The sequence below is a fragment of the Dendrobates tinctorius genome, unplaced genomic scaffold (genome assembly GCF_039654945.1).
Source record: "Dendrobates tinctorius isolate UK_male_01 unplaced genomic scaffold, ASM3965494v1 ptg000162l, whole genome shotgun sequence".
In the NCBI taxonomy this organism is placed as follows: domain Eukaryota; kingdom Metazoa; phylum Chordata; class Amphibia; order Anura; family Dendrobatidae; genus Dendrobates; species Dendrobates tinctorius.
Genome location: NW_027361829.1, coordinates 59248353 through 59272780, shown reverse-complemented (window position 1 = coordinate 59272780; position 24428 = coordinate 59248353). Strand labels below are relative to the sequence as shown.

General features: G+C 42.5%; 1 protein-coding gene across 6 annotated transcripts in view; it reads left to right on the top strand.

Moving 5' to 3' along the window:
- TPK1 (thiamin pyrophosphokinase 1) overlaps positions 1-24428 on the top strand; it is a 794751-nt gene that overhangs the window by 403635 nt on the left and 366688 nt on the right. The window lies entirely within an intron of this gene.

The following is a 24428-nucleotide window of genomic DNA, read 5'->3' as shown; positions in this document are numbered from 1 at the left end:
TACATACCAGCGATGCTATCACAAGGGGAGAAGAGAAATGAGATGCTTCCTGAATGCATGCTGAAGGAAAATGGTGGACTGGAGGGAAATACAATAATCCTTTGCAAAAGGCTACCAGAGTGCATTGCAAATCTTACCAAGATGCACTGCAACGGAGTGAAATACAGCAAACTGAAAGTAAAACACACTGCGGTTATGACTCTGGTCACTAGATGGAGCCAAAGAAAACACTGTAAACATTAACAAGCAGATAATTATAAAGGATTATAAATCAAATGTTGGCGACAGAACACTCCCCGTCTGGCATCAAACGGATTCCACTATTCTTTTTCTCAGAAGACAACAATAGGACCAGCTCAGTTACTGGTCTGGAGAATGTCTTAAAGGGAATCTGTCACCCTTTTTTTGGCCTTGCAGCTGCCGGCTTAGACATCGGGGGCTTATCTACAGCATTCTGTACTGCTGTAGATAAGCTTTCGATGTAACCTGAAAGAGAAGAAAAACACGTTATATTATACTCACCGAGGTGGGCGGTACGGTCCGATGGGTGTCGCCGTCCCATCCGGCGCCTCCCTTCTTGCGATGACGTCCTCTTCTCCCGTCCTGTAATGGCTCCGGCGCAGGCGCATTGCTCTGCCTGTTGAGGGCAGAGCAGAGTCCTGCAGTGCGCAGGCATTGGGAGAGGTCTGGCACCTGCGCACTGCAGGACTCTGCTGTGCCCTCAACAGGGCAGAGCAATGCGCCTTTGCCAGAGCCATAACAGGACGGGAGAAGAGGACGTCATCGCATGAAGAAGGGAGGCGCCGGACGGGACGGCGCCACCCATCGGACTGGACCGCCCACCTCAGTGAGTATAATATAACGTGTTTTTCTTCTCTTTCAGGTTACATCGGGGGCTTATCTACAGCATTACAGAATGCTGTAGATAAGCCCCCGATGTCTATGCCGGCAGCTGCAAGGCCAAAAAAAGGGTGACAGATTCCCTTTAAGTTCATTTCCTTTGGCCATCCTCAGTTCAACTTTGCGGATGTTGCCATCCTTACTTGGGAATGTTGCGGTCACTAGACCAAGTGGCCACTGGTTCCGGTGGACTTGGCAGTCTTTCACAAGGACGAGGTCACCAATCCTCAGATTAGGTTTCTCTTTGAACAGTGAAGATGATGTGGTTTCTGAAAAATTCCAAGTCGGAGGTAACATAGGTGTTTTTACAGAGCTGCCACCCTTTACATTTTTCTGTGTCACCAGCTCTGGTGGTCTTGAATGAGCAAGCTATATGAGTCAGGCAGGTAATGGCTCGAATGAGTGACTTCCAACTTGAAAACTTGTCAAATCTGTGAGATCCAAGCTGGATAGCAGAAGTCATTGTATGGAGTATAGACACCTGAGGGTGGATTTCAGCATCTGAGTCCTCTCCTACTAGTTCAAAGGTGTCTGGACAACGTTCCGCAGTGTACAATAGTTTTGGTCCTGAGAGCCATGTTGTGCTTCCTAGTCGACTTGCAACTGCCCTAGTGGCATGATCTGCAGGATTTTGTTCCATAGGAATGTAATGCCACTGTTTTGGATGAACTGATCTCCTAATTCGTAGCACTCTGTTGTTGACATAAACATAGAATCGTCTAGTTTCATTGTAGATGTATCTCAGGACTACTTTGCTGTCTGAATAGAACTTGGCTTGTGTCAGGTCAATATCGATCTCGGATGCAATGAACTCTGCTAACTCAATGGCTAAGACTGCAGCACAAAGCTCTAACCTTGATATAGTGTTCTCTGGTTGTGGAGCCAGTTTGGCCTTCCCTATAGCGAATCCGATGTGGCTCTTACATTTGGAGTCTATAGTTTTGAGATAGGCAACAGCAACAATTGCTTTGACAAAAGCATCTGCAAATACGTACAGTCTTTGACTTTGTATTTCTGTAGACGGCACAGGGGTGTATGGTCTTGGCACATTCAGGTTGGAGAGGGCTGCTAAAGAGTTCTTCCATACTTCCCACTGGATTCTCTTATCAGGTGGTAGAGGTGCATCCCAGTCAGATGTTTCCTTAGTTAAGTCTCTTAGTAAGGCTTTGCCTTGTACAGTGACAGGAGCTGCAAACCCCAGGGGATCGTAGAGACTGTTGATGGTAGACAGGACACCTCTGCGTGTGAAAGGCTTTTCTTCCTGGCTGACCTGAAAGGTAAAAGTGTCTGACTGTAGATTCCAGAGAGCCCGGGGCTGCATTGCATTAGTGTGGGGTCTGACCCCAGGTCCAGGTCTCTGAGACGGTTACACAAGTCTTGTGAAGGGAATGCTTTCATGAGTTCTTGGCTGTTTGAGGCTATTTTGTGAAGCCTGAGGTTAGAGCAAGCAAGCATCTCTTGGGCTCTCCTGAGAAAACTGATGGGAGTCTCATTTGAAGGCATGGCTTTCAGACAGTCGTCAACATAAAAGTCTTTTTCTATGAATTGTCTGACATCTGATCCGTATTCTGTTTCTCCTTCTTGAGCTGACCTTTTGAGTCCATAAATGGTGACTGCAGGTGAAGGGCTATTGCCAAAGATGTGCACTTTCATGCGGTACTCTGTGACCTCTTTAGTAGGATCATTGTCTCTGTACCAGAAGAATCTTAGGAAGTTCCTGTCTCTCTCTCTCTCACAAGAAAACAATGGAACATTTGCTGGATGTCAGCGATGAAGGCAATGGAATTGTTATGGAAGCGCATAAGTACTCCCAGTAGTTTGTTATTGAGGTCTGGTCCTGCCAGTAGAACATCATTCAGGGAGAAATCATCAAACTTAGCAGTGGAGTCAAACACCACTCTAATCTGGCCTGGTTTCTTAGGGTGGTATACTCCAAACATGGGTAGGAACCAGCATTCTTCAGAGTCTTTGAGAGTGGGAGCTAGTTCTGCATGGCAGTGCTCAAAAATCTTTGACATGAAGGAGAAAAAGTGATCTTTCATCTCTGGTTTCTTTTGCAGATTATGTTTGAGAGATGAGAAACGTTTTAATGCTTGATTTCTGTTCTTCAGTAGACGTGGTCTGTGGGATCTGAAGGGAAGAGGTGCGACCCAGCTGTTGGTCTCATCTTTTACAATTTCCTTCTCCATTACGTCCTCTATGGACATTGCTACTTGGTTGTCTTGCTTAGTTCTCTGGAAGACTGTGCACCCCAACTGATCCTTATAGCTTCCTGACACCATACTGTTGTCATGAGTAAAGTCTATTAAATGATTGGCAGTTGGATGCTGTGTGGTAGTTCCGTGATATGGAACTCGTTGTTGCAAGGTTGAAACAGAGCTGGGCGTCCTTTCTCCAATGTATTTGTTAGCATACTTGTCACAGAAGATGGGGTGTGCATATGTCCCAAGCATACATTTCCTATTATGACTAGAGTTGAGCGATACCGTCCGATACTTCAAAGTATCGTATCGGATGGTATCGGCCGATCTTTAAAAAAAGTATCGGTATCGCCGATTCCGATACCGGAAGTCCCATTCAAGTCTATGGGACTTCCGGTATCGGAATAAGAAAAACCCTTTCCTGCCCTTGTACAGCCTCTCTGGGGTCTGTACGGGCCTTTCGGGGGGCTGTGCCGGCCTGCCAGGGGGTCTGTGCAGGCTCCGGTGGTCTGTGCCGGCCTGCCGGTGGTCTGTGCAGGCTCCGGGGGGCTGTGCCGGCCTGCCGGGGGGCTGTGCCGGCCTGCCGGGGGGCTGTGCCGGCTCCGGGGGGCTGTGCCGGCCTGCCGGGGGGCTGTGCCGGCCTGCCGGGGGGCTGTGCAGGCTCCGGGGGGCTGTGCCGGCCTGCCGGGGGGCTGTGCCGGCCTGCCGGTGGTCTGTGCAGGCTCCGGGGGTCTGTGCAGGCATCGTCCGATGGGACTACAAGTCCCATCGGGCGATGCCTGCTACCATGACAGTGATTGACACATTAGCCAATGATGGGACAGTAGTAGTCCCATCATCCGGCTAATGTGTTAAATGTAAAAAAAAAAAAAAAAATTACATGCTACATACATACAACATGCATACTACATACATGCTACATTCATACTACATACTACATACATGCTACATTCATACTACATAAATACTACATGCAACATACATACTACATATATACTACATGCATGCTACATACATACTGCATGCTACATACATACCACATATATACTACATACATACTACATGCATGCTACATGCTACATACATAACACATATATACTACATGCATGCTACATACATACTACATGCTACATACTACATATATACTACATGCATGCTACATACTACATGCTACATACATACTACATGCATGCTACATACATACTACATACATACTACATATATACTACATGCATGCTACATACATACTACATGCTACATACTACATGCATGCTACATACATACTACATGCTACATACTACATATATACTACATGCATGCTACATACTACATGCTACATACATACTACATGCATGCTACATACATACTACATACATACTACATATATACTACATGCATGCTACATACATACTACATGCTACATACTACATGCATGCTACATACATACTACATGCTACATACTACATATATACTACATGCATGCTACATACATACTACATACATACTACATATATACTACATGCATGCTACATACTACATGCTACATACATACTACATATATACTACATTCATACTACATACTACATATATACTACATACATACTACATACATACTACATACATACTACATGCATGCTACATACATACTACATGCATGCTACATACATACCACATACATACTACATGCTACATACATACCACATATATACTACATACATACAATACATTCATACAATACATACATAGACATACAGTACATATAACATAGAGTAACATACTTACCAATACTTGTCACATTGTTCCCCGAAGCCATTGTCTATTCCGGGATAAATATTAACATAACAAACCACAAAAATACTCACCCACGATCCGAAGCAGTCCACGAGTGTGTCCCACGACGATCTTGGGTAGAGAACTGCAGCATCAGATGATGCTGCCGTTCTCTACGGGCTGCAGGAATCCAATGACGGAAGGTAGGTATCCTTCCGCACTGTATTCCTCCGCCACTTAAAAAAAAAAAAGTCCCTAGTCTCACTTTATGCCATTGCTGTGTGGGAAATTCCCACACAGCAATGGCATAAAGTGAGACTAGGGACTTTTTTTTTTTAAGTGGCGGAGGAATACAGTGCGGAAGGATACCTACCTTCCGTCATTGGATTCCTACAGCCCGTAGAGAACGGCAGCATCATCTGATGCTGCAGTTCTCTACCCAAGATCGTCGTGGGACACACTCGTGGACTGCTTCGGATCGTGGGTGAGTATTTTTGTGGTTTGTTATGTTAATATTTATCCCGGAATAGACAATGGCTTCGGGGAACAATGTGACAAGTATTGGTAAGTATGTTACTCTATGTTATATGTACTGTATGTCTATGTATGTATTGTATGAATGTATTGTATGTATGTAGTATATATGTGGTATGTATGTAGCATGTAGTATGTATGTGGTATGTATGTAGCATGCATGTAGTATGTATGTAGCATGCATGTAGCATGCATGTAGCATGCATGTAGCATGCATGTAGTATGTATGTAGTATGTATGTAGCATGTATGTAGCATGCAGTATGTATGTAGTATATATGTAGTATGTATGTAGTATATATGTAGTATGTAGTATGTATGTAGCATGCATGTAGTATATATGTAGTATGTATGTAGCATGTAGTATATATGTAGCATGCAGTATGTATGTAGTATGTATGTAGTATATATGTAGTATGCATGTAGTATGTATGTAGTATGTATGTAGCATGCAGTATGTATGTAGCATGTATGTAGTATGTATGTAGTATATATGTAGTATGTATGTAGCATGCATGTAGTATGTATGTAGTATGTATGTAGCATGCAGTATGTATGTAGCATGTATGTAGTATGTATGTAGTATATATGTAGTATATATGTAGTATGTATGTAGTATGTATGTAGTATGTATGTAGTATGTATGTAGCATGTATGTATGTAGCATGTATGTAGTATGTATGTAGTATATATGTAGCATGCATGTAGTATGTATGTAGCATGTAGTATTTTTTTTTTTTTTTTTTAACATTTAACACATTAGCCGGATGATGGGACTACTACTGTCCCATCATTGGCTAATGTGTCAATCACTGTCATGGTAGCAGGCATCGCCCGATGGGACTTGTAGTCCCATCGGACGATGCTTGCACAGACCCCCGGACATCAGCACAGCCCCCCGGCAGGCCGGCACAGCCCACCGGCAGGCCGGCACAGCCCCCCGGCAGGCCGGTACAGACCCCCACAGGGTGCACAGACCACCGGCAGGCCGGCACAGCCCCCCGGCAGGCCGGTACAGACCCCGGGCAGTCCACACAGCCCCCCGGCAGGCCGGCACAGCCCCCCGGCAGGCCGGCAGAGACCCCCGGAAGGCCCGAAATGACGGCGCATCATGATGCGCACACACCGCGCATCATGATGACGTCAGGCCGTCAATCAACTGAACTTCCGATTCCGATGCCGAATTCCGATATTGAAAAAATATCGGAAGTCGGTATCGGAATTCCGATACAGCAAGTATCGGCCGATACCCGATACTTGCGGTATCGGAATGCTCAACACTAATTATGACCCATCCTAGGTCTAGCTTTTGGGCATAGGGAGCATTGTGGAGTCCATTGATATGACATCTCACTTTATGGACCTGTAAAATATCTCTTTCCAACAGCAGTATTATCTGAGCCTGATGGTCAAGTTCCGGTATAAAGTATGCTATGCGTTTTAAGTGAGCGTGATGGATTGCCACATCTGGCGTAGGTATTTCAGATCTGTTGTCTGGGATCTGATTACACTGGATGATTGCAGGTAGTGGTAGGCAGAATTGTCCGTCTAAGAACTCAATTTGGTAGTCAGTAGCTTTCCTACCTGCTGTTGTCACAGTACCTGCACATGTCTTTAATGAGTAGGGGGTGCTTAGCCCTTTGATGTTGAATAGGTCAAAGAATGTTGATCTAGCCAAGGATCGATTACTTTGATCATCCAAGATAGCATACAGTCTTAAAGCTTTTTCGCTATGACCCTTTTTGTACACTCTGACGAGGCATATTTTTGAACAGGACCTACTGTCTATTGTCCCTTTACAGACTTCAGTACATTGTGAAGTGATCTCTGGCATAGCTGCATCAGTGTTCCTTTCCTCCCCGCCATGCTCACTGTCAGCTGGCATGTTTTGTGCATTCCATGGAGCTGGGCCAGGATGTAGAGCAGTGTTATTATCTGTGGTGCCACACTCTGAGCATTTTACACTGACCTTACAATCCTTGGCGAGGTGAGTGGTGGATGAGCAGCACTTGTAGCGGATACAGTTCTCTTTCAGTAAGCTTTTGCGATCTGGCATAGATTTTCCCCTGAAGGCTCTGCATTTCAGGAGAGGATGAGGTTTCTGATGGAGCGGGCATTGCTTTTCAGGGTCCTGCATCTGAGCCTCTGATTGGGAGCAGCCAGCACACCTGTAACTGGAACTTGGAGAAGAAACAGAAGTCTTGTGCAATGCCACATATGTTCTGCATGGATTTGCAGCTGGTGACGGTGTGGCATGTGACATTGCAAAATCAAAGCTGGGATCATTTCTGATTATCGCTTGTTTGTGTATAAAGTCTATAAAAATGGAGAAGGGAGGGAATGGAACACTGTGTTTGTATTTGTACGTGGAACCATGTGTGAGCCACCTCTCCTGTAGATTGTAGGGCAACTTTTGGACTATAGGGTTAACACCTTTGGCTGTGTCAAGGAATGCAAGTCCTTGTAGGTCACCTTCACATTTGGCAACTAGGACTTCCTTTAGCAGGTCACTTAGTTCTCTAAGTTTCTAGAGACCTTTGTTTTATATATTTTAGTAAAGTCATTGATTCTTTTGAACAAGACTCTCTCTATTACCTCAGCCTCTTCCAGATCTCTTTGAGGCTGATCTCAGTGTGATTTATATTAATGTCTCTGATCCTTACTGCATGTTTGACTGACTCTTCTCCTAGGTATTTGACTAAGAGGTCTATCTCTTACCTGTGTTGTAGCCCCAAGTCTCTAGTGACATTTTGGAAGGAAGCTTTCCAAGCTCTGTAACCTTCAGCATGTTCAGTGAATTTCATGAGTCCCTTGGCAACCAGTTCACGTCGTGTGAAGAACTTAGCAAATTCTGTTGTGAACTGATTGTCAGCAGAGTATACTGGTGATGGGCTGCCCTGATAGTGATGTGAGGTGCATTCATACCTGTTAGTATCCTCAGGGTGGCTCCAGTCGATGTCATGTTGCTTCGGTCTGATGTGCGGTGGGTCAGCAAGGTGATTCACGTTGGTTACCTGGTGAGGGGCAAGGTAGTCATTAGCAGAATTGTTTTGCTCCACGTTTTCCTGAAGCTGAACCTCATGATGATGCTCATTTGCTTCAGTGGATGTGTCGTGTTCTTGGTTATAGTTTGGATCAGGAAGTTCATTAACATGCTGAGATGTGCATTGTGGCGAATCTTGCAGTGGCAACTTCAGACTTGGCGTACTGCTTCGGCTATGCAGCTCAGGGTTGTGCGCGTCTTCTAGCGATTCTGCTTCGGCTAGTGCTGCAGCAGCTTCTCTGATGATTTAACATTCCTAGGTAATGTTGCTCAAGGTCCTACCCAATATAATGTAGAAAAGGAACTTGGCACTTGGATTGCAAAGGAAAGACATGTAACAAAAAAAAGAAGTTAAAAGTGCATGGTGAGGCACTCTCACAAAACTATATATTTGTCTTTCACTGTGAACTTTTAACTTTTCATTTCTACAATGCAATTCATTTATCTAACAAAGGTCTCAGTGTAGGACCGAAGTGATATTATTAGTGAAGGGCGAGCTTGCTCGGCACTCGATCAAGCATCCGGGTACTGCCCAATTCCCCACCCCCCATGTTTTGTGACTTATTTTCATTCACTAAACATGCAGGAATTGACTGTCAATCATGGTAAAGCTGTAAACTTGTTGGCTACTGGCATTACTGTGATTGACCAGACACATGGCATCATCGGGCCTATATAAAACCCGGTAATGCCATCTTGGGCGCTTTGTACCCAAAAATAGTGTAGGGAGAGTCGCTGCTGCAGAAGGGACAATGTGTTATATAACGTTTCAGTGTCTGCTTTTCCAAACAGCCCTTTTCTTGGCTAATTCAAATAGATTATATTCTATAACACGGCTTTCAACTGCAATAAGGGTAGGATTTGCAGCTGGGGTAGGCATCGTGTAGAGGCACTTAGAGCAGGGTTGATTGCATCACAGTCATTGGTGCTGCTACGCACAAGAAAAAGTACTTTCAGTGACAATTTAAATAAATTCTATTCTCTAATAATATGCAAGTCATGTAGGCTTAGCTGGCGGAGTAGGGATAGCATATTAGAGACATTTAGGCAGGGCTGATTGCATTACAGTAGTAACATTTGAAGTGGCTTTTTGTTCCGCTGCTGTTATCCAGTGAGGTTGAGAAGTCTGGGCCAATCCAGGCCTTGTTCATTTTGATAAGAGTCAGCCTATCAGCATTTTCAGTTGACAGGCGGATGCACCTATCAGTTATTATGCCCACAGTGGCCCTAAAAACCCGCTCTGACAAAACGCTAGCTGTAGGGCAGGCCAGCACCTTCAAGGCATAGAGGGACAGTTCATGCCACGTGTCCAGCTTGGATACCCAATGCTTTTACGGCACATAGGAATCCCAGAGGATGCTGTTATGGTCGGCTAGGTGTAAAAACGTTTCCCTCCTTGTCAGACCATCTGGGCCTGGTCACTGGGAGGGTTTAATGAAAGCATCCTAAACCTTTGATAGTGTTCCTCTGCCTCTGTTGGACCTGGTGTGTATTTCCCTCATCTCTCCCCCTTGGTTGCCCAAGGAGCAATGACTTCTGCCACCAGCATTGTTAGATAGGAATTTTTGTACTAATTGTTTGACTAGGGCCTTCTAGTATTGCGCCATATTACTAGCATTCTCTGCCGTAAGAAGGAGAGATGGAAAGTTCTCCTTGTAGCGTGGATCGAGAAGGATGAACAACCAGTAATCATTGTTCACCAATATGCGTATAATGCGAGGGTCATGGGAAAGGCAGTGGGACATAAAGTAAACCATGTGTGCCATACTCCGAACAGGCAAGTCTTCCTTGACTATCAGGGCAACAACTCTCCATCTTCTCCTCCTCTTCAGCCCATCCACGCTAAACAGATGGGACAAGTGTGACAGCTCCTATATTTACAATTGAGACATCCACTTGTACTATCAGGTGGTGCTCAAGTTTTTCAGGAAACACCAACTGGAGGGATTCAAGTCCTACTTGTGAAAAGAGACCAAAGATCATTCACAAGCTTATCCAAACAAAGGAGTCAAGGGAGGATATTCCAGGGCTCCCCATTGCCACAGTTGAGATTGTGTTGAAAAACGTGGCTTCCAGAATTTAAACCAATGGGCACAAAGACCTGAAATGGATGGCTATTCAGGGGGTCTGCCTCTGAGAACTTTCATGAATGCCCTTGAATTATGTAAGACTAGGTGCTGCCCGAGACACCTTTTCTCTGAGGAAGCACCTTTGCATCTCTTCTGGCACTGCCCATTCACACAAACTCTGTTTACCTGAAAAATGACCACAGAGTGTCTGTCCCCAGGAGCAACGTAAAGCACACTTTGGTGCAGAAGCGGGATGGTTACGCTGATTATGGTGTCAGTTCTACTCACCATCTTGGTTGACAGCTGGATGTTCTAAAGGACAGAAAAGTCCAAGAAGGATGGAAGATTTTGCTAAATGAAATTCTCACTACACCTTCAGTAACAATACCGAAATCCCTGTGTCCAGGGAATTCAGGGCAAGCATTAGAAGAGGTAAAGCCAGTAGTGAAGTGAAGCATGCAAAGAGGAAAAAAAAGCAATAAAAAGGATTTTGGGGGTATGTGAAAAGTCAAAGATGCTATAAGATTTTTACAGGATGAAAAGGGTGAAGTGGTCAAAAATGATGTTAAGAAGGCTGAACTTTTAAATTCCTATTTTGCGTGTGTGTTCTCTAAAAAAGCAAATATAACACCAACTGATCTTCACTGTGCTATTGAAGGAATAAAATAATTTACATTATCTATAAACAGAGAGAAGGTGAGGGAACACTTAGCTAGTTTAAATGAATTTAAATCTCCTGATCCAGATGAATTACATTCTTGGGTACTGAAAGAAATAGCAGAGGAAATTGCAGAACCACTAGCCAGAATCTTTGAAAAAGACTGGAGAAAAGGAGAAGTCTTAGAAGATAGGAGAAGGGCTAATGTCCCTATCTTCAAAAAATGAATGGAAGAGGACCAGGAAATTACAGGCCAGTGAGCCTGACTTCTATTCAAGGAAAGATCTTTGAAAAAATTACTAAACATCATGTTTTTAAGTACTTAAGAATACTATAATTAACCAGCGCCATCATGGGTTTGTAGGAAAACCAGTCATACCAGACTAATCTAATTTTCTACTATGATGGAATCACTGAATGGGTGGATCAGGGAAAGGCGGTAGATATAGTATACAGGTGTCGGCCAAAAGTATTGACACCCCTGCAATTTTGTCAGATAATACTCAGTTTCTTCCTGAAAATTATTGCAAACACAAATTCTTTGTTATTATTATCGTCATTTAATTTGTCTTAAATGAAAAAACACAAAAAGAATTGTCCTAAAGCCAAATTGGATATAATTCCACACCAAACATAAAAAAGAGGGTGGACAAAAGTATTGACACTGTTCGAAAGATCATGTGATGCTTCTCTAATTTGTGTAATTAACAGCACCTGTAACTTACCTGTGGCACCTAACAGGTGTGGCAATAACTAAATCACACTTGCAGCCAGTTGACATGGATTAAAGTTGACTCAACCTCTGTCCTGTGTCCTTGTGTGTACCACATTGAGCATGGAGAAAAGACAGAAGACCAAAGAACTGTCTGAGGACTTGAGAAACCAAATTGTGAGAAGCATGAGTAATCTCAAGGCTACAAGTCCATCTCCAAAGGCCTGAATGTTCCTGTATCTACCGTGCGCAGTGTCATCAAGAAGTTTAAAGCCCATGGCACTGTGGCTAACCTCCCTAGATGTGGACGGAAAAGAAAAATTGACAAGAGATTTCAACGCAAGATTGTGCGGATGTTGGATAAAGAACCTCGACTAACATCCAAACAAGTTCAAGCTGCCCTGCAGTCCGAGGGTACAACAGTGTCAATCCGTACTATCCATCGGCGTCTGAATGAAAAGGGACTGTATGGTAGGAGACCCAGGAAGACCCCACTTCTTACCCTGAGACATAAAAGAGCCAGGCTGGAGTTTGCCAAAACTTACCTGAAGAAGCCTAAAACGTTTTGGAATAATGTTCTCTGGTCAGATGAGACAAAAGTAGAGCTTTTTGGGCAAAGGCATCAACATAGAGTTTACAGGAGAAAAAAAGAGGCATTCAAAGAAAAAAACACGATCCCTACAGTCAAACATGGCAGAGGTTCCCTGATGTTTTGGGGTTGCTTTGCTGCCTCTGGCACTGGACTGCTTGACCGTGTGCATGGCATTATGAAGTCTGAAGACTACGAACAAATTTTGCAGCATAATGTAGGGCCCATTGTGAGAAAGCTGGGTCTCCCTCAGAGGTCATGGGTCTTCCAGCAGGACAATGACCCAAAACACACTTCAAAAAGCACTAGAAAATGGTTTGAGAGAAAGCACTGTGGAGAGATCTAAAAATGGCAGTTTGGAGAAGGCACCCTTCAAATATCAGGGACCTGGAGCAGTTTGCCAAAGAAGAATGGTCTAAAATTCCAGCAGAGAAACTGTCTGAGAAGGTTTAGTGTATCCTGCATTGAGGAAGGAGTTGGACAAGAAAACCCCAACTCTAACATTCTATGATTCCTCAAAGTTTTGGAGAACCTCACAGATGTCAGACATCCATGCTATATGTGGAGGCTCACCAGAATGCTGACTGGCATGTTGTAGCTGTTATTCAACTACTGTACTCTGCTACTCACAAAGCCTAGCAAACATATGTAATGTGGTGTTCCAGCGTGTGTTCATGTTGCACACCAGTCTGTGAGCTGGCACTTGCAAGCACTGATGCAGCCCTAGCAGATCGGCGGCAGCTGTAGTTGACTTGCGTAAATAGGCGCACACGCAACGTACCTTCACAAATAGCTCATGTACATCTGGATAGGTTTTCAGAAACCGCTGAACCACTAAGTTGAGCACGTGGGCCAAGCATAGTACGTGTGAAAGGTTGCCAAGCTTCAGAGCTGCCACCAGGTTACTACCATTATCACAACACGACCATGCCTGGTTGTAGCTTCAGCGGAGAGAGCCACAGATCTGTCTCGTCTGTTATATACTTGCGCATCTGTGCGGAGGTGTGCCGTTTTGTCACATAAATTAGTTTCAGCTGAGTCTTTAGCCTCTTCACTGAGGCAGTGCTGCAATGCTTTCAACTTGCTACTGATCTGGAAGATTTGCTCCATGATGACAATTCAGAAATGGAAGAAGAGGAGGAGGGGGTGCAGGAACTGTTGTAGCAGGTGGAGGAAACCCTGATGGAACTAGGACCCCGCAATCCTCAGTGTCGGTAGAATGTGTGCCATTCCAGGGTCCGACTCGGTCCTGACCTCAACAAGGTTCACCCAGTGTGCTGTCCGGCAAATGTAGCATCCGTGGCCACAAGCACTTGACCATATGTCAGTGGTTAAGTAGACCTTCCCAGTTACTGCATTGGTCAGGGCAAGGGTGATGTTATGGGACACGTGCTGGTGTAAGGCAGATAAAAAAAAGTGTCAGCTGAGTACCGAGTAACGGGAGACGGCTGCCCCCATGAGGTTGCGGAAAGGTTCAGTGGTCACAAGCCTTAACACAACATTTCTAGAGCAAGCAGTCTGGAAATTAATTCGGCGTGTGAGCCGCCTGCTTGCCCTCCAAATTTATGAGTGAGATTTGCCGGATAGCTCCCCAAAATATGACGGAGATCCTCCTTATGGCCCTTAAAAAAAAAACTTGGAGTGAGGGCAGCATGATAACTCTGTTGATATGATGTAGGAGGACAAGAAAAATAATAAACCATAAACTGTATAACCATTTTGAGGTGGGAAAGGGGCGTATGGGAATACACCAGAAAAAAAGAAAAAACATTTGCATTGCCTGTATGTTCTCCTGCTTTTATACGGTGGGATTGTGAAGTCTTGGCCAATCCATGCTTTGTTCGTTTTTATAGGCCTTGCACTTAGTGCATAGGTTTCACCAGTCTAGGAGTTCCACTCCTTACAAATGGGAAAAAATTTCAGAAATCTCATGCACACGATTCTTTATTCCTTTTTTTTTCCCCTCACTGAAATCGATAACTGCTGCATTTATGAAAGAAGGAGCATGTCAATTGTTTCAGTGTTTTTGCAGCATTTTGTCACCATTCAATGCAATAAGAAAGTGCAAAACCGCTGTATGAACATATCCTAAGTAGTGTAGGTGGTGTTTTTTTTTTCTCTTTTTTTTGCCTTATATATGACACATTATTTTGGAAATAATGTTTCCTGACCTTTTTTCCTGTAAAATCCATTTTAGCTTTGGTTTGTTATGTTTTATTGTCATAAAAGTGGCATAATATACTGACATCATTGTTTGCAGCAGCAACCTGTGAGTCAGTGATGCATCCAGTCATCTTTCCCATGCTTTTACTTTTCCGTTTGAGCACTTTTTCCATCCATTTCAGCGATTTTAATGCACCACCACACCTCCTCGGAGGGTCTGCTGGAAAAATGATCAAGTTAATCATTGACTCTGGTTATACTCATTACTCGAGTCGAGCACCTGAGCAGTCCAAAGTGCTCAACTTGAGTAACTAGCACCCGAACATCTTAGTGTCTGATCATAAGGGTATGTGCACACATAGTTTTTTGTCTCTGCAGATTTTGTAGAGAAAACCGCAGGAAATCCACAGGACAAAGTGCTGCGGTTTTTCTGCGGTTTATCTGCGTTTTTTTCTGCGGTTTTGCCCTGCGGTTTTACACCTCATAATGGATGAGGTGTAAAACTGCAGCGTTTCTGCACCAAACAATTGACATGCTGCGTTTTGAAAACCGCAGCAAAACCGCACGGAAAAAAACGCAGCATGTGCACAGCTTTTTTTTTTTTATTTCCATAGGAAATAAAGGTACTGTGCAACGCAGCAAAATCTGCTGTGTTTCTGCAGAGCCAAAAACGCTGCGGAAACGCAGCAGAAACCGCAAAGTGTGCACATACCCTAACTAGTTATTATTACTTGGATTGCTTTGGGAACGGAGGCCTTGGGCAGTTGCCCAGTTTGTGCTACTCTATCACCCCCTTCACACATTACCCCCTTCACACATTACCCCCGCACACTGGCATTAGCCCTGACTATATAGTATGTTGGTTTCCAGAAAAAGAAAAAAAGGGAGTAAAAACTTTAAGCTGTTTGGGATTAAATTTCTTTTTCATTCTAGCTGTAAGTGGCTATTTTAATACAGATAGTCATGGTGATTTTTCCTTAAAATAATTCAACCTTTATGATAACTCTAGCTCCTATGCTGGCCATGGCTACCTGCAGTGTCAGACTGTAAAACATTGGGACCACCAGAGGATTTTATTCTGAGGGCCCACTTTTCTCCCCCACTCAAAAGTCCCACAGCAGCTGCAAGGCTTGAACTATGAACTCTCCTTAACCTCTTAATGACAGCCAATACGTCTTTTAACTGACCTCAGATCTAACAGAATAGCATCCCCATACAGGTGACGATCCAGCAGCTGTCGGCTGTACACTATAGCTGACAACTTGCTGTATCACAAACGATCAGTTTTGACACCGTCCATATCTGTTTAACCCCTTAGTTGCTGCTGTCAAAAGTGACTACATCAAATAAATGGTTAATAGATTGTGGGGGCTTCCGCTTTAATCTAATTGGCACACCGAGATCATCATTGTGTGGTCCTGATGTTTGCCATAGCATTTCATGGCCAAATAGTGGCCTTAGAGTCTGCCAGCTCTAGCGGTCAGTTCAGAAGTTAGCGACATTTAGGTGGTAAACAATCACTTTTTAATTCCAGCTATACCAATTTGCATTAATTCCTGAAAATCACCTGAAGGGTTAATAAACTACCTGACAGCAGTTTTTTAATGAGTCAGGGGGTGCCGTTTTTAAAATGTTATCATGTTTGGGGTTTCCCAACATATAGCACTCCTAAAGTCACTTCAAACATTGATAGGTCCCTCAAAAAAATAAATTTTGTAAATTTTCTTGAAAAAATGAAAAATTACTGCTACATTTGTAAACCTCCTAAAAGGCTAACAAAATAAATTAGCGTTTTAAAAATGGTGCTGATGTAAAGCAGACATGTGGGAAATGTTATTAATGTTTTTGTATGGAATAACTATCTGGATTAAAGGGATAATCATTCAAAGTTTGAAAATTGCAATTTTTTTTTACATTTTTGTCAAATTTCTGATATTTTTTATAAATAAACACAAAACGTATCAGCCTAAATTTACTATTATCATAAATTATAATGTGCCACGAAAAAACAATCTCAAAATCAATGGGATTTGTTGAAGCATTCCAGAGTTATCACCATATAAACTGACAATGGTCAGAATTTAAAAAATTGGCCCCGTCACTAAGGGGTTAAGAAAAGCCAGGGCCCATCGGAGGATTCTCCGGTTCTCTGGTGGGCCAGTCCAACCCTGGCTACCTGTAAACAGCGCAAATACAGTTCAGCTTATATGTTGCCGAATACAAGACCATACAGTGCACTGAGTTTCGTTGTGTCCAGTTCATTCGACAGATCTGTCTCCTCATTCGAATTAATGACTAGTATTAAAAAATAGCTATGGGACAAGCCCTTTAAAAGATCATTGTGAGCAAAATTAAAACCCTGTGTTATGCCTAGAGCCTAACCTTTGTGGCTGGTGCATGGTATAGAGCATCAAAGAGCACAGAAGAAAAAATCCCTGTACTGCTCCTTCGGGCACTTCACTAGTTTCTCTTGGATTTGTATTGAAATGAAGCCTGCTAAATACAACTATGAAAATAGAATTCAGTTGGGAGAAGAAATCCACAGCACTCATGATTTCTGTAAATTTCAGTTAATCTTCTTTTTTATTTTTGCACACAAGCGCATCAGCACGAACGGATGAGCTGATACAAACACATATCCAAGTTTGAGGATAAACATAACATCAAAGCGATCTTTAGGGACTTTATCAGTTGTAGATCTATTAGTTTTCAGATAGCTGATTAAAGAGGACCTTTTCATATTTCCTGGCATGTCTGTTTCAGAAGCATCTTTCCTGTTATTCATCCTGAAGATGTATAAATAATTTGACAACTGGGTGTTAGGTGGGGCTGTGTTTTTATACTATCTAAGCGCAGGTGCAGACAGCCATAGATTCTGTAATTCGAGAGAATCCGGATAATTATGCAAATAACACTGATCAAACGCTGATCAGAGTGTCAGCTTAATGTGGTCCAATTCTCTTGGTTGAGAGAATCGGAGCACACTGTGAGGAGAAGATGGAAAACAAAATTTCTCCATTGCCTGTACACAGAAATTAGACTGTACTGTCAACCGAGTGCAGAGTGCATTCCACGCACATATTGTCTTGCATGACCAAGTGCGATCCGAATTTTGAATCAAACGTGGGCAGAGGGCATGCATCAATTTTTTATTTTTTTTTCTTTGCTTTTGACAGACTGAGGAAAAAATTGGACATGTGCACGACCCCCTAGACTAAAATTGGTCTGGATACGATCCGATGTTGTCAGATTTCACTTGAAACAATATTGTGGCCATCTACACCTGCACTAAGAATGTTAAATTACTGCTGACAATGATACGCTGTGAGCGCCACCCATTTACAAAAGTGGAATGTCAATTGCCAGTTGTGGATTTACTTATAAATTTGTAGGAGCAATCACAGAGCAGCAGTATAACACTTCTAAGTTTCAAGACAATATCCTTTATAGGGAATACAGGTATTTATGAAGACTCACCCAAAAGGCTGATGGGTCCTCCTTAAAAGGGTTATACAACTTTTATCCCTTTTGTCTATAAAACAGCAAAAAAAATACAATGGCTGCCTTTTCTTTGTTTATAATCAGTCAGTATTTGACCCCTGCAGCCAGTCTGTGGTCTTAGTCGTCAGGTGCCATACTACTGGCATCATGTAGTAACTTACCATTGAGCAATGAGGCAAGTAGTAAGGCATGTAATTGCTATGGCTACAGTTTGTTTAGAAGCGGTCAGCATATCACCGATGCAGCCAATCAATGCCCTCTGGGACATGTGCTGTGCCACAGATAGGAGCCATGAAGGCAGTAGCACAGCACTTGAGCCCTGAGGCCACTGTTTGTCTGCAGCGGTCACGTACTGACTGCTTGTAAACAAAGACTGGTAGGATTGCCGGAGTGTCAGTGTTGGATTAACTGAGGAAAGAAGAGGCGATACTGTTCATATAGTTACTTTATAACATTTTGAACTGTTCCTTTTTTTAAGCGATAATTTTTTTAAGTGGCACTTGAAATTGTTCCTGCCAGGCAAAGATAGCACATTCAATGCCCTCTGTCAATGTTTGAGCAAAGTGGTCTTTTTTTGTCTGCTGCCTAGGGGAACCTGAAAATACTGATAAATAATATAAAATCCTTCAGTCTTGTGCGATGTGTAGTTCCCGTTTAGTTTTCTATGGGGCTGTTTTTGTTTACAAGCCTTTTAAATCCACACCATGATAGCAGGTTTTGTATAGATGACATGTGCTTTTCAAGTGTGGGAGGGGGTAATAGAGACCCTTTAGCTTATCTGTATTTCTATCGTATCCCTTGGAGGAAAATGTTCTTTGCTTTGCATTTATATTTTCACCCAGGCCCTTGTATTTTCCCATCTTTATTGTCATTTATATTCTAATGCTCTCTTCAAACTTTATTTGCGCCGTGGTGCATATATTTATTTAATTAGCTCATTGTATTTCCCATGGTCACTTCTTTAAGCAATATATAAATGTAAAAGCCCGTGAAAGGCATTGTAAGATGTGATTTAGAGCTTCAATGTATTCTTTTTTCAGCAAGGTTTATTTCCCCACATGTTCTGTGATCTGTATAAATCAAGGTACACCATTCCTTTTTGTTCTACAAGATACATAAATCAAAGCAAGAAACGATTCTGGAAGCTTTTTGCTCTGATTCATAAAGATATTGCAACCCTTTGTTTCTTGCATTTGTTATTCCTCATTAGCTGCTTTGTGACTTGTTTGTACCTGATATGTGTTTTATTGCTTATTTGTATACAAGAAGAAATCAAGGATAAATATATTTGCCTGGAGTTATAAAGCAAAGCATTTACAAAGCAAATGCAGTAACGTTGTTTCTTACCGATTGTCTTCATGCGTGATCTACATTTCTATGCCATCAGCCATACGTACCAACACACAACAGTATAGATGAATAGCATTTTTATGATTGTAAAACACAAATGACTTCAAGGTAAAAGGGAAAGTAAAAAAAAAGTTCGTAAAATTTTTTACTGACGGCAGAGTATAATGTTGTGCTGACTATGTTGTATACATTATTATGTGGTATGATCACTACAAATGTGTTCTCAAGGTTAGAAGTTGTCCCCATCCATACATTAGGGGCTAACTTTCCAATCGCTGGAAGTCCAATCGGCGTGGCCCCCACTGATGCCAAGAACGAGGGCTGTGAAGAGCGTTGGCTGAATAGAGTGGAGGTTGATCATTCGTACTGTCCTTTAAATTTATATACTTTTAGCCCGGGAGATGCACAATATTAGGTTAGGGTCCCATCAAAGAAAGGTACACCTTGACTTGGCTAATGGGCTCTCATGATTTGGCAAATTTATGTTCGAAGTATCTTCCTTTTTATAAGTATATTTTATAAAACAGTAGTGCAGTTCAACGATCATGCATCTTAGCTCTTATAGAGTGCTGCTGTATTATTTTATTTGTATATTATGCAGTCATGCACCTGTTCACACTTGCTTTATTTCATTTGGAGTTTCTGCTCAGTTTTATGTAATCATTTTGCTTATCAAGTAAGTTTAGCTTTTCTCAACCAAAGGTAATATATTGGATAATTGCATGACTGATTCTTAAAGTACTGTAAATCTCTTAATTGAGAAAGAAAATTCTCCAGCGATGAAGCAAGGTAAATATTAAAACTTCAGACTTATTGGTGCGTTAAAAAGATTACAGCAACCTCATATCACACGCTAAACCAAGGCATTTCAGTTAAGGAGCCTTACTCATATCATGGTCTAGTGTTATGATTGAGTCACCGTAGGAGGCAAAAACAGAAATGCAAGCTAAGTCATGAAAACCAGAGAAGTTGGCAACTATCAGATTGCAGACCCCTGAACCTATCAACACAACTAGCAGTAGCCGTGGGGGGTTCCTACGATGACCTAGACCCCTCGATCACAGCCGGAGAGATACATAGGCCTAAAGAAGGAAAGGGGAAATCTAACTGCCCCAGAGCAGACCCCAAAGCAATAGGCAGCCCCCCACATATAATGACGGTGAAGCAAGATGAAAACACTTACACAGACAGAAAGACAGGCTGAGCAAAGACGGGGCCCAAAAACTACCTAGATAGGAACGGATAGGAAGGCTGCTGTCTGCAATCTGCCAAAACCCTATCAGAGACAAAGCCAACAAGCTGATATAAAAATGGCCCTGAAGCAACTAAGCTTCAAAAACTAAATCAACACACAGGTACCATCAGAAGACAGAGCTCACGGAACACTGCACACTCCAACAGGGAGTGGCAGAATCCAAAAAGCAAGAAAAACAAAAACAAATCTTAGATGCAAAAGGCAAAACAGAAAACTTAGCTTTAGGAGAGCAGGAATCAGACTGGAGTCCAAGTGTCCACAGAGAAATCACCCGCAGGGCAGAAAGGGCGTAGGCTGCCTTAAATCCAGTCAGTGACTCCACTCAGCCAATCGTCTTCATTAGTCCCAGGTGTCTGATAATCAGGCTCACTACCTTCCTTCACTAGAATAGGGAGTTCACCAGGCCTCAGTGACGGAGGGGAAAATGAACTCACAACAGTCTAGACAACTTCTGGTGAACCACAAATAGGTACTATTGTCTGTAAGCCACATGTTATTCACCAGCCAATGAAAAAAGACATACATGTGATTAGTTCACCTGGTAAAACAAATACATGTTAAACTGCTAAAAACTGTGAACAGAAAGAAGCAACGTACAATCAATTGCATATATTGAAGGATAAGATCCTGTCTCGTATTTAGTCCCATTGGGGTTCTGGTGTTTAACTTGAAAATCCAAAATGTTTCCCTGTTAAGAATCTCCTTTTCAAGTTACCACCCTTAGTTGGTCTATAGACCCGTTCTATACCATCAAATTTTAAAGTGGAAATGTCCCCATTATGTGTGTGCATTTCTTTTACCAGGTGAACTAATCACATGCATGTCTTTTTTCAGTGGCTGGTGAACAACACGTGGCTTACAGCCAATGGTACTTAATGGCGGTTCACCAGCAGTTGTGTAGACCATGAGTAAGATTGCTTAGCCAAAATGCATATGTTTAGAATGTTAGCATGTGATATGAGGTTGCCGTAAACTTTTTAACGCACCTATAAATGTGAAGTTTTATTACCTGCCTTGCTTCAGCACTGGAGGATTTTTCTTTCTCGTGACTTTTGAAGCGCCGACCTGGGCGACTACATGCGATGTTTTCATTGTGATTCTCCTAACAGCAGATCTGGTGAGCTGACTCTCCCTTTGCCCCTCCCTTTTTATGTGGCTTTTCTATATTGAATCCACTGACAGTAAATTGCTGGTCTAGTGACAAACTTTATTCACCAATAATAGCCGTGGACATTATATACAGTTTTGTAAATCCACCTTTTTCTTTCAACACTTCTTGAATCCTTCTGGGCATGCTCTCTATCAGATTCAAGCATACCCTGACCAAAAATCTGATCCCAGGTCTCTTTTACATGTTCCTAAAGTTGGTGCATGCTGGTCAACTCATTTAGAAATGTATACAGCTTTTTCTTCAACTCTACCGACAAGTGTTCGGGAACTGTTGGTGCCAGTCCAGCACCTATACTTCATTGTCATTGAACCATTTCTTCACCAATCTTGATGGTTTCTTTGTGTTGCTGTCCTGCTGGAACACAATTTCATCCATTTCATACCCATAGTACTTGAGTGTACGAAGTAACTAATCTTGTAGGATACTCACATACAGTCATGGCCAAAAGTATTGACACCCCTGCAATTCTGTCAGATAATATTCAGTTTCTTCCTGAAAATGATTGCAAACACAAATTCTTTGGTATTATTATCTTCATTTAATTTGTCTTAAATGAAAAAACACAAAAGAGAATGAAGCAAAAAGCAAAACATTGATCATTTCACACAAAACTCCAAAAATGGGCCGGACAAAAGTATTGACACCCTCAGCCTAATACTTGATTGCACAACCTTTAGCCAAAATAACTGCGACCAACCGCTTCCGGTAACCATCAATGAGTTTCTTACAATGCTCTGCTGGAATTTTAGACCATTCTTCTTTGGCAAACTACTCCAGGTCCCTGATATTTGAAGGGTGCCTTCTCCAAACTGCCATTTTTAGATCTCTCCACAGGTGTTCTATGGGATTCAGGTCTGGACTCATTGCTGGCCACCTTAGAAGTCTCCAGTGCTTTCTCTCAAACCATTTTCTAGTGCTTTTTGAAGTGTGTTTTGGGTTATTGTCCTGCTGGAAGACCCATGACCTCTGAGGGAGACCCAGCTTTCTCACACTGGGCTCTAAATTATGCTGCAAAATTTGTTGGTAGTCTTCTGAATTCATAATGCCATGCACACGGTCAAGCAGTCCAGTGCCAGAGGCAGCAAAGCAACCCCAAAACATCAGGGAACCTCTGCCATGTTTGACTGTAGGGACCGTGTACTTTTCTTTGAATGCCTCTTTTTTCTCCTGTAAACTCTATGTTGATGCTTTTGCCCTAAAAGCTCTACTTTTGTCTCATCTGACCAGAGAACATTCTTCCAAAATGTTTTAGGCTTTTTCAGGTAAGTTTTGGCAAACTCCAGCCTGGCTTTTTTATGTCTCAGGGTAAGAAGTGGAGTCTTCCTGGGTCTCCTACCATACAGTCCCTTTTCATTCAGATGCTGACGGATGGTACGGGTTGACACCGTTGTACCCTCGGACTGCAGGGCAGCTTGAACTTGTTTGGATGTTAGTGGAGGTTCTTTATCCAACATCCGCACAATCTTGTGTTGAAATCTCTTGTCAATTTTTCTTTTCCGGCCACATCTAGGGAGGTTAGCCACAGTGCCATGGGCTTTAAACTTCTTGATGACACTGCGCACGGTAGACACAGGAACATTTAGGTCTTTGGAGATGGACTTGTAGCCTTGAGATTGCTCATGCTTCCTCACAATTTGGTTTCTCAAGTCCTCAGACAGTTCTTTGGTCTTCTTTCTTTTCTCCATGCTCAATGTGGTACACACAAGGACACAGGACAGAGGTTGAGTCAACTTTAATCCATGTTAACTGGCTGCAAGTGGGATTTAGTTATTGCCAACACCTGTTAGGTGCCACAGGTAAGTTACAGGTGCTGTTAATTGCACAAATTAGAGAAGCATCACATGATTTTTCGAACAGTGCCAATACTTTTGTCCACCCTCTTTTTTATGTTTGGTGTGGAATTATATCCAATTTGGCTTTAGAACAATTATTTTTGTGTTTTTTCATTTAAGACAAATTAAATGAAGATAATAATACTAAAGAATTTGTGTTTGCAATCATTTTCAGGAAGAAACTGAGTACTATCTGACAGAATTGCAGGGGTGTCAATACTTTTGGCCATGACTGTATAGCTCAGCATCGAGACCATCATCGATACTGGTCAAGGATCCAATGCCTTTGGCTGTGAATCAACCCAAAATCATCAGGCTTCCTCCACAGAACTTGACAGTTCCTTCATTTTCTTGATCCCTATTTTCCTTGTTTCTTCCAGACCCATTTGCATCCATCAGAGTCTAGTCTATTGACCTGAATCTTCATTTGAATATTGCTGGTCTAGGGGACTCTTGCTCCTCATCAATAAATAGTAGGAGATTGGTTGGATAGAGGCCTTTGATACTTGCACTAATCAAGTGCAGAAACCCTTAATCTCCAATTCAAATGGAGATTCTGTTTTGGCTGTATAACTTAAGTCATGTGGCAAGGCTCTTTTAAGGGTCTATATTGACTCATAGGATTTCTACTTTTAATAGGTTGCACTAAAGTCCATGTTCTCTTCCTCTGTTAGGAGGCTA